This window comes from Pseudophryne corroboree, chromosome 12 (assembly GCF_028390025.1).
Source record: "Pseudophryne corroboree isolate aPseCor3 chromosome 12, aPseCor3.hap2, whole genome shotgun sequence".
In the NCBI taxonomy this organism is placed as follows: Eukaryota; Metazoa; Chordata; class Amphibia; order Anura; family Myobatrachidae; genus Pseudophryne; species Pseudophryne corroboree.
Window position 1 is genome coordinate 67,202,622 of NC_086455.1, and position 11,265 is coordinate 67,213,886.

At 45.8% G+C, this 11,265-nt stretch overlaps 1 pseudogene; it reads right to left on the reverse strand.

Moving 5' to 3' along the window:
* Positions 1-10,538: 10,538 nt before the first annotated feature.
* LOC134981670 (5S ribosomal RNA) lies at positions 10,539-10,658 on the reverse strand (annotated as a pseudogene).
* Between the last annotated feature and the right edge of the window lie 607 nt (positions 10,659-11,265).

Below are 11,265 nucleotides of genomic sequence, written 5' to 3' on the forward strand. Positions count from 1 at the left end.
TCTATCCCCTCCCTGCCGCCCTGCATCTCTCTAACCCCTCCCTGCCGCCCTGCGTCTCTATCCCCTCCCTACCGCCCTGCGTCTGTGTGCCCTCCCTACCGCCCTGTGTCTCTGTATCCCCTCCCTACCGCTCTGCGTCTCTGTATCCCCTCCCGACCGCCCTGCGTCTCTGTATCCCCTCCCTACCGCTCTGCGTCTCTTTATCCCCTCCCTACCGCCCTGTGTTTCTGTATCCCCTCCCTACCGCTCTGCATCTCTCTTTCCCCTCCCTACCGCTCTGCGTCTCTGTATCCCCTCCCTACCGCTCTGCGTCTCTGTATCACCTCCCTACCGCTCTGCGTTTCTGTATCCCCTCCCTACGGCCCTGCGTTTCTGTATCCCCTCCCTACCGCCCCGCGTCTCTGTATCCCCTCCCTACCGCCCCGCGTCTCTGTATCCCCTCCCTACCGCCCTGTATCCCATACACGGTCCATAGCACTGGCTCCTTGATACCTCCCTGACAAACCCTCACCAGGAGCACAGGAGCCATAACCCCCTGCGGTGCCCCCCATAGTTACCGGTATATCGGTGATGCTCCGCTCTGCCGCCTCCTCCCTATCCCTCACACAGCAATCGCAGGGCGCAAGCCCAGCACCGAGCACATGACCGCGCTGTCCATGCCCATTGGCCCTGGTACCAGCTCCAGCCATCGCCCCCTTCTCCTACTGCACCTGAGGGGGGGCGCGCACATAGCGCATGCAGAGGGGACTGGTGCACCTGCGGCCGCGTGGAGACCTTGCGTGCGCAACATGTCCGTGTTGCTACACCTGAAGGATGGTACGGTGTAGAGAGAGGACACAGCTGCCCCTGCTCCGCATTGTTCCAGCACTTCCCTCTGTGTCTAATGACACCATTTACCTCTTCATGCGGGTATGTCTATATCACATACATCCTTATCCGTGTCCTATATATTGTTACAAATAAAATGACATAGGTATAGGTCCCACACCCCCTCCCCCCCACACCTGCATCCACCTCCCCGTCCACTCGCAGCATCTACATACTCCCTGCCTCATCCGCGGTCCCCCCTGCACCCGCTACATTCTGTACATCGTGCTCTGCAGGCACTGTTCACGCCGTCGCAAGGGGCTACGCCCCCTTCACCATTGGAAGCACTTTCGTCATGCAATATTTAACCACTAACAAACCTAGGAATGCAGGTAATACTCATACAAATATTGAACCTAGGCAAGGCGTGCAGGGGTTAAGGGGGCGTAGCCCCTTTCGATGGTGTGAAGAGCGCCCGTAGGGCGCGATGAAGCACCTAGTATATATATATATATATTAGAGATGAGCGCCGGAAATTTTTCGGGTTTTGTGTTTTGGTTTTGGGTTCGGTTCCGCGGCCGTGTTTTGGGTTCGACCGCGTTTTGGCAAAACCTCACCGAATTTTTTTTGTCGGATTCGGGTGTGTTTTGGATTCGGGTGTTTTTTAAAAAAAACCCTAAAAAACAGCTTAAATCATAGAATTTGGGGGTAATTTTGATCCCAAAGTATTATTAACCTCAAAAAACATAATTTACACTCATTTTCAGCCTATTCTGAACACATCACACCTCACAATATTATTTTTAGTCCTAAAATTTGCACCGAGGTCGCTGTGTGAGTAAGATAAGCGACCCTAGTGGCCGACACAAACACCGGGCCCATCTAGGAGTGGCACTGCAGTGTCACGCAGGATGGCCCTTCCAAAAAACCCTCCCCAAACAGCACATGACGCAAAGAAAAAAAGAGGCGCAATGAGGTAGCTGACTGTGTGAGTAAGATTAGCGACCCTAGTGGCCGACACAAACACCGGGCACATCTAGGAGTGGCACTGCAGTGTCACGCAGGATGTCCCTTCCAAAAAACCCTCCCCAAACAGCACATGACGCAAAGAAAAAAAGAGGCGCAATGAGGTAGCTGTGTGAGTAAGATTAGCGACCCTAGTGGCCGACACAAACACCGGGCCCATCTAGGAGTGGCACTGCAGTGTCACGCAGGATGTCCCTTCCAAAAAACCCTCCCCAATCAGCACATGATGCAAAGAAAAAGAAAAGAAAAAAGAGGTGCAAGATGGAATTATCCTTGGGCCCTCCCACCCACCCTTATGTTGTATAAACAAAACAGGACATGCACACTTTAACCAACCCATCATTTCAGTGACAGGGTCTGCCACACGACTGTGACTGATATGACGGGTTGGTTTGGACCCCCCCCAAAAAAGAAGCAATTAATCTCTCCTTGCACAAACTGGCTCTACAGAGGCAAGATGTCCACCTCATCTTCACCCTCCGATATATCACCGTGTACATCCCCCTCCTCACAGATTATCAATTCGTCCCCACTGGAATCCACCATCTCAGCTCCCTGTGTACTTTGTGGAGGCAATTGCTGCTGGTCAATGTCTCCGCGGAGGAATTGATTATAATTCATTTTAATGAACATCATCTTCTCCACATTTTCTGGATGTAACCTCGTACGCCGATTGCTGACAAGGTGAGCGGCGGCACTAAACACTCTTTCGGAGTACACACTTGTGGGAGGGCAACTTAGGTAGAATAAAGCCAGTTTGTGCAAGGGCCTCCAAATTGCCTCTTTTTCCTGCCAGTATAAGTACGGACTGTGTGACGTGCCTACTTGGATGCGGTCACTCATATAATCCTCCACCATTCTATCAATGTTGAGAGAATCATATGCAGTGACAGTAGACGACATGTCCGTAATCGTTGTCAGGTCCTTCAGTCCGGACCAGATGTCAGCATCAGCAGTCGCTCCAGACTGCCCTGCATCACCGCCAGCGGGTGGGCTCGGAATTCTGAGCCTTTTCCTCGCACCCCCAGTTGCGGGAGAATGTGAAGGAGGAGATGTTGACAGGTCGCGTTCCGCTTGACTTGACAATTTTGTCACCAGCAGGTCTTTCAACCCCAGCAGACCTGTGTCTGCCGGAAAGAGAGATCCAAGGTAGGCTTTAAATCTAGGATCGAGCACGGTGGCCAAAATGTAGTGCTCTGATTTCAACAGATTGACCACCCGTGAATCCTTGTTAAGCGAATTAAGGGCTGCATCCACAAGTCCCACATGCCTAGCGGAATCGCTCCGTGTTAGCTCCTCCTTCAATGCCTCCAGCTTCTTCTGCAAAAGCCTGATGAGGGGAATGACCTGACTCAGGCTGGCAGTGTCTGAACTGACTTCACGTGTGGCAAGTTCAAAGGGCATCAGAACCTTGCACAACGTTGAAATCATTCTCCACTGCACTTGAGACAGGTGCATTCCACCTACTATATCGTGCTCAATTGTATAGGCTTGAATGGCCTTTTGCTGCTCCTCCAACCTCTGAAGCATATAGAGGGTTGAATTCCACCTCGTTACCACTTCTTGCTTCAGATGATGGCAGGGCAGGTTCAGTAGTTTTTGGTGGTGCTCCAGTTTTCTGTACGTGGTGCCTGTACGCCGAAAGTGTCCCGCAATTCTTCTGGCCACCGACAGCATCTCTTGCACGCCCCTGTCGTTTTTTAAAAAATTCTGCACCACCAAATTCAAGGTATGTGCAAAACATGGGACGTGCTGGAATTGGCCCAGATTTAATGCACACACAATATTGCTGGCGTTGTCCGATGCCACAAATCCACAGGAGAGTCCAATTGGGGTAAGCCATTCCGCGATGATCTTCCTCAGTTGCCGTAAGAGGTTTTCAGCTGTGTGCGTATTCTGGAAAGCGGTGATACAAAGCGTAGCCTGCCTAGGAAAGAGTTGGCGTTTGCGAGATGCTGCTACTGGTGCCGCCGCTGCTGTTCTTGCGGCGGGAGTCCATACATCTACCCAGTGGGCTGTCACAGTCATATAGTCCTGACCCTGCCCTGCTCCACTTGTCCACATGTCCGTGGTTAAGTGGACATTGGGTACAGCTGCATTTTTTAGGACACTGGTGACTCTTTTTCTGAGGTCTGTGTACATTTTCGGTATCGCCTGCCTAGAGAAATGGAACCTAGATGGTATTTGGTACCGGGGACACAGTACCTCCAACAAGTCTCTAGTTGGCTCTGCAGTAATGATGGATACCGGAACCACGTTTCTCACCACCCAGGATGCCAAGGCCTCAGTTATCCGCTTTGCAGTAGGATGACTGCTGTGATATTTCATCTTCCTCGCAAAGGACTGTTGAACAGTCAATTGCTTACTGGAAGTAGTACAAGTGGGCTTACGACTTCCCCTCTGGGATGACCATCGACTCCCAGCGGCAACAACAGCAGCGCCAGCAGCAGTAGGCGTTACACGCAAGGATGCATCGGAGGAATCCCAGGCAGGAGAGGACTCGTCAGACTTGCCAGTGACATGGCCTGCAGGACTATTGGCATTCCTGGGGAAGGAGGAAATTGACACTGAGGGAGTTGGTGGGGTGGTTTGCGTGAGCTTGGTTACAAGAGGAAGGGATTTACTGGTCAGTGGACTGCTTCCGCTGTCACCCAAAGTTTTTGAACTTGTCACTGACTTATTATGAATGCGCTGCAGGTGACGTATAAGGGAGGATGTTCCGAGGTGGTTAACGTCCTTACCCCTACTTATTACAGCTTGACAAAGGGAACACACGGCTTGACACCTGTTGTCCGCATTTCTGGTGAAATACCTCCACACCGAAGAGCTGATTTTTTTGGTATTTTCACCTGGCATGTCAACGGCCATATTCCTCCCACGGACAACAGGTGTCTCCCCGGGTGCCTGACTTAAACAAACCACCTCACCATCAGAATCCTCCTGGTCAATTTCCTCCCCAGCGCCAGCAACACCCATATCCTCCTCATCCTGGTGTACTTCAACACTGACATCTTCAATCTGACTATCAGGAACTGGACTGCGGGTGCTCCTTCCAGCACTTGCAGGGGGCATGCAAATAGTGGAAGGCGCATGCTCTTCACGTCCAGTGTTGGGAAGGTCAGGCATCGCAAACGACACAATTGGACTCTCCTTGTGGATTTGGGATTTCAAAGAACGCACAGTTCTTTGCGGTGCTTTTGCCAGCTTGAGTCTTTTCAGTTTTCTAGCGAGAGGCTGAGTGCTTCCATCCTCATGTGAAGCTGAACCACTAGCCATGAACATAGGCCAGGGCCTCAGCCGTTCCTTGCCACTCCGTGTGGTAAATGGCATATTGGCAAGTTTACGCTTCTCCTCCGACAATTTTATTTTAGGTTTTGGAGTCCTTTTTTTTCTGATATTTGGTGTTTTGGATTTGACATGCTCTGTACTATGACATTGGGCATCGGCCTTGGCAGACGACGTTGCTGGCATTTCATCGTCTCGGCCATGACTAGTGGCAGCAGCTTCAGCACGAGGTGGAAGTGGATCTTGATCTTTCCCTAATTTTGGAACCTCAACTTTTTTGTTCTCCATATTTTATAGGCAGAACTAAAAGGCACCTCAGGTAAACAATGGAGATGGATGGATTGGATACTAGTATACAATTATGGACGGACTGCCACGGTTAGGTGGTATAAAAAAACCACGGTTAGGTGGTATATATTATAATAATAATACAATTATGGATGGACGGACTGCCTGCCGACTGCCGACACAGAGGTAGCCACAGCCGTGAACTACCGCACTGTACACTGGTTGATAAAGAGATAGTAGTATACTCGTAACAACTAGTATGACACTATGACGACGGTATAAAGAATGAAAAAAAAACCACGGTTAGGTGGTATATATTATAATAATAATACAATTATGGATGGACGGACTGCCTGCCGACTGCCGACACAGAGGTAGCCACAGCCGTGAACTACCGCACTGTACACTGGTTGATAAAGAGATAGTAGTATACTCGTAACAACTAGTATGACACTATGACGACGGTATAAAGAATGAAAAAAAAACCACGGTTAGGTGGTATATATTATAATAATAATACAATTATGGATGGACGGACTGCCTGCCGACTGCCGACACAGAGGTAGCCACAGCCGTGAACTACCGCACTGTACACTGGTTGATAAAGAGATAGTAGTATACTCGTAACAACTAGTATGACACTATGACGACGGTATAAAGAATGAAAAAAAAACCACGGTTAGGTGGTATATATTATAATAATAATACAATTATGGATGGACGGACTGCCTGCCGACTGCCGACACAGAGGTAGCCACAGCCGTGAACTACCGCACTGTACACTGGTTGATAAAGAGATAGTAGTATACTCGTAACAACTAGTATGACACTATGACGACGGTATAAAGAATGAAAAAAAAACCACGGTTAGGTGGTATATATTATAATAATAATACAATTATGGATGGACGGACTGCCTGCCGACTGCCGACACAGAGGTAGCCACAGCCGTGAACTACCGCACTGTACACTGGTTGATAAAGAGATAGTAGTATACTCGTAACAACTAGTATGACACTATGACGACGGTATAAAGAATGAAAAAAAAACCACGGTTAGGTGGTATATATTATAATAATAATACAATTATGGATGGACGGACTGCCTGCCGACTGCCGACACAGAGGTAGCCACAGCCGTGAACTACCGCACTGTACACTGGTTGATAAAGAGATAGTAGTATACTCGTAACAACTAGTATGACACTATGACGACGGTATAAAGAATGAAAAAAAAACCACGGTTAGGTGGTATATATTATAATAATAATACAATTATGGATGGACGGACTGCCTGCCGACTGCCGACACAGAGGTAGCCACAGCCGTGAACTACCGCACTGTACACTGGTTGATAAAGAGATAGTAGTATACTCGTAACAACTAGTATGACACTATGACGGTATAAAGAATGAAAAAAAAACCACGGTTAGGTGGTATATATTATAATAATAATACAATTATGGATGGACGGACTGCCTGCCGACTGCCGACACAGAGGTAGCCACAGCCGTGAACTACCGCACTGTACACTGGTTGATAAAGAGATAGTAGTATACTCGTAACAATTAGGATGACACTATGACGGTATAAAGAATGAAAAAAAAACCACGGTTAGGTGGTAGGTATATAATAATAAATAATACAATTCTGGTCGGACGGACTGCCTGCCGTGTGCCGACACAGAGGTAGCCACAGCCGTGAACTACCGCACTGTACACTGGTTGATAAAGAGATAGTAGTATACTCGTAACAATTAGGATGACACTATGACGGTATAAAGAATGAAAAAAAAACCACGGTTAGGTGGTAGGTATATAATAATAAATAATACAATTCTGGTCGGACGGACTGCCTGCCGTGTGCCGACACAGAGGTAGCCACAGCCGTGAACTACCGCACTGTACACTGGTTGATAAAGAGATAGTAGTATACTCGTAACAATTAGGATGACACTATGACGGTATAAAGAATGAAAAAAAAACCACGGTTAGGTGGTAGGTATATAATAATAAATAATACAATTCTGGTCGGACGGACTGCCTGCCGTGTGCCGACACAGAGGTAGCCACAGCCGTGAACTACCGCACTGTACACTGGTTGATAAAGAGATAGTAGTATACTCGTAACAATTAGGATGACACTATGACGGTATAAAGAATGAAAAAAAAACCACGGTTAGGTGGTAGGTATATAATAATAAATAATACAATTCTGGTCGGACGGACTGCCTGCCGTGTGCCGACACAGAGGTAGCCACAGCCGTGAACTACCGCACTGTACACTGGTTGATAAAGAGATAGTAGTATACTCGTAACAATTAGGATGACACTATGACGGTATAAAGAATGAAAAAAAAACCACGGTTAGGTGGTAGGTATATAATAATAAATAATACAATTCTGGTCGGACGGACTGCCTGCCGTGTGCCGACACAGAGGTAGCCACAGCCGTGAACTACCGCACTGTACACTGGTTGATAAAGAGATAGTAGTATACTCGTAACAATTAGGATGACACTATGACGGTATAAAGAATGAAAAAAAAACCACGGTTAGGTGGTAGGTATATAATAATAAATAATACAATTCTGGTCGGACGGACTGCCTGCCGTGTGCCGACACAGAGGTAGCCACAGCCGTGAACTACCGCACTGTACTGTGTCTGCTGCTAATATAGACTGGTTGATATTTAAAGAGATATTAGTAGTATACAACAATACTATACTGGTGGTCAGGCACTGGTCACCACTCCTGCAGCAAAAGTGTGCACTGTTAATTAATATAATTGTACTCCTGGCTCCTGCTAACAACCTGCAGTGCTCCCCAGTCTCCCCCACAATTAATTATAAGCTTTTAATTTATACATTGATGACTGTGCAGCACACTGGGCTGAGCTGAGTGCACACAGACTGAGTCACACTGTGTGACTGACTGTGCTGTGTATCGTTTTTTTTTTCAGGCAGAGAACGGATATAGCAGAGAGAAGTGAACGGATATATTATATTAAATAAAAGTTAACTAGCAACTGCACTGGTCACTGACTGTGGTAAACTAACTCTGTCTGCGACTCTGCACAATCTCTCTCTATCTAATCTATCTATCTCTATTCTAATGGAGAGGACGCCAGACACGTCCTCTCCCTATCAATCTCAATGCACGAGTGAAAATGGCGGCGACGCGCGGCTCCTTATATAGAATCCGAGTCTCGCGATAGAATCCGAGCCTCGCGAGAATCCGACAGCGTCATGATGACGTTCGGGCGCGCTCGGGTTAACCGAGCAAGGCGGGAAGATCCGAGTCGCTCGGACCCGTGGAAAAAAAAGTGAAGTTCGTGCGGGTTCGGATTCAAAGAAACCGAACCCGCTCATCTCTAATATATATATATATATATATATGATATTATATATATGATATATATATATATAATTTATGGATATATATCTGCGCAATAATTATATATGTGTGTGTATATATATATAGACAGAGAGAGAGAGACATGTATATATATATATATATATATATATATATCTCCTCAGAGCCGGCCATAGGCATAGGCAAACTAGGCAATTGCCTAGGGCATTTGATATGCCTAGGGGCATCATCAGCTTCTGCTGATTAAAATGATATGCGGCATGCCTATATTCTGTATGTAGCATTTCATATGCAGATACAGCCACAGTCTTACACAGTATATTGGCATGCTGCATATCAGTTTAATCAGCAGAAACTGCTTGTGCATACTAGCCACATAGCAATGCAAATAAGATGCATTTTCATTTTTAAAAAAAGTGCCCGGCGTTAGCATTGATGCAAGATTTGTGAGGACACATCTGTATCCAAGCAGAGGCAAAGGTCACAGTGTTAGTGGAAGTGTGAGTGCTGTGTGCATGTGATTGGGTTGGTTGTGCAGTAGTGTTCAGAATATGTGTAAGGGAGCATTGTGTGTGTCATGTAAAAATGTTTTAATAATGTGCAACATATGTGTAAAGGACCACTATGTGTGTCATCCATCATGTGTATAAGGGCATTAATAATGTGCGGCATATGTGTAACAGGGTACTACTGTATGTGCGTCATTATGTGTATAGGGGCACTAATAATGTGAAGCAAATGTGTAGGGGGCACTATGTGTGTCATTATGTGTATAAGGGCATTAATAATGTGCGGCATATGTATAAGGGACATTATGTGTAAAAGGGCATTAATAAAGGTTGTCATAATGTGTAAGGTGCATTATGTTTTATAAGGACATTAATGTGTCCTCATATGTGTAAGGGGCATTACCGTGTGGAATTGTGTATAAATGCATTACTAATGTGTGGCATTATGTGTATAAGGTGCTCTACTATGTGGCGTTGCATATAGAAAGGGCACTACTGTGTCGTCTAATGTGAATAAAGAGCAGTAGACAGGGGGCGATCGGGCACAGGTTTAGATTCCATACAATATTTTAGAAAAATAGCAGAGAAAAGACCAAAATTGGACAGTGTATTGCCCTAAATGGGGAGATAACAATATATGTTATCAGTAATATACAGTCCTGGTTGGTGGTGCACCCAGAGCCAGAAGTGTGTAAACTATGCAATGGGAGAGGACAGAAGGCTCTTGTGTGGGCGCACTCTTAAATGAAAAACAATAGAAAAAAAATTTATTTTGGAAGTATTAAAGAGAATATTTTAAGATATAACTTTTATTAATAAAGTTAAAACAAGATGAACTTCCCACAAATCTTGAAACATAACCGGAGATTCTTGAGGAATTAAAAATGTCCTGGTCTCTTAAATCGTAAGAGTATGGAAAGGGTTGTAGACATGGAGTAGTCATACCCCCATTTCCCCTGACCAGTACAGTAATTCTGTATTAATGGAACCGGGGTTTTTTTTGTCACAACACAGTTTCAAAATAATTAGGCTAAGACTAGCTGGAATGGTAATCAGTGGTCACCACTCAAGGAATTATACACCTGAGTATTAACAGCATGCCATGGCCCTATTTGCGGGCAGGAATTGTGAGCAAGAAGTAATGGTCAGTTGATATAGATATTGAAAGTAATAGAGGAAAGAGAAAGTAAAATTAGTGGTGATACTGCTGCTGGTGTGTATTGGTCACATAAGAGCGGAAATTAATTCCTGACCTACCACACCAGGTATTCACAGGCAGTCACCTCTCCTGATACTAACCTGGCCCAACGCTGTTTTGGCTTCCAAGATCGGACGAGATCGGGCACTGACAGCGTGGTATGGTCGTAGGGATTTATGTGTACACCAATGAGAGTGCACCTATATAGGAAATTGAAAACTGAGAGAAAAGATGATAGGAAAGGGAAATTGCGGATGAGATCAGTACGTGAAAATATGTGGATCTGCTTTCCACGTTAGACCCGGTTTAGGAGATTCCACTGGTGTGGTACTCTATCCCGAGAATCGTGAATGAGAGTCCACGAAAATTGGTGAACACAGATTAAGAAGATATAAGGTTAATATCTGTGATAGAGTAATGCAAAGGTTTAAGCTGTCATTAGGAGGTATACACAATTAGGTGGGGCTGAGCCCAATGACCGACCTCAGACGGTCTTAAGCGTATGAAAGTTATAACCTTAGGCAAGTAATGGTTTTTATAGCCCCTAAAGAGTAGATAGACATACACATAAACACAGAAATTGAAAAACTGAAAGAGTAAGCTGTATTGGGTATTGTGACCCGGTACCGGCAGCATAAAACAAACTGCTAGGTGTACTGTACCATGCGAAATGATAGTGTCGATACAAATAATATATCCCTTAAAGATTTGAGACAATAAGAGGTTATATGAACTACATATAAATAGACCCAATCTGATGTGAGTAATATACCCCTAAT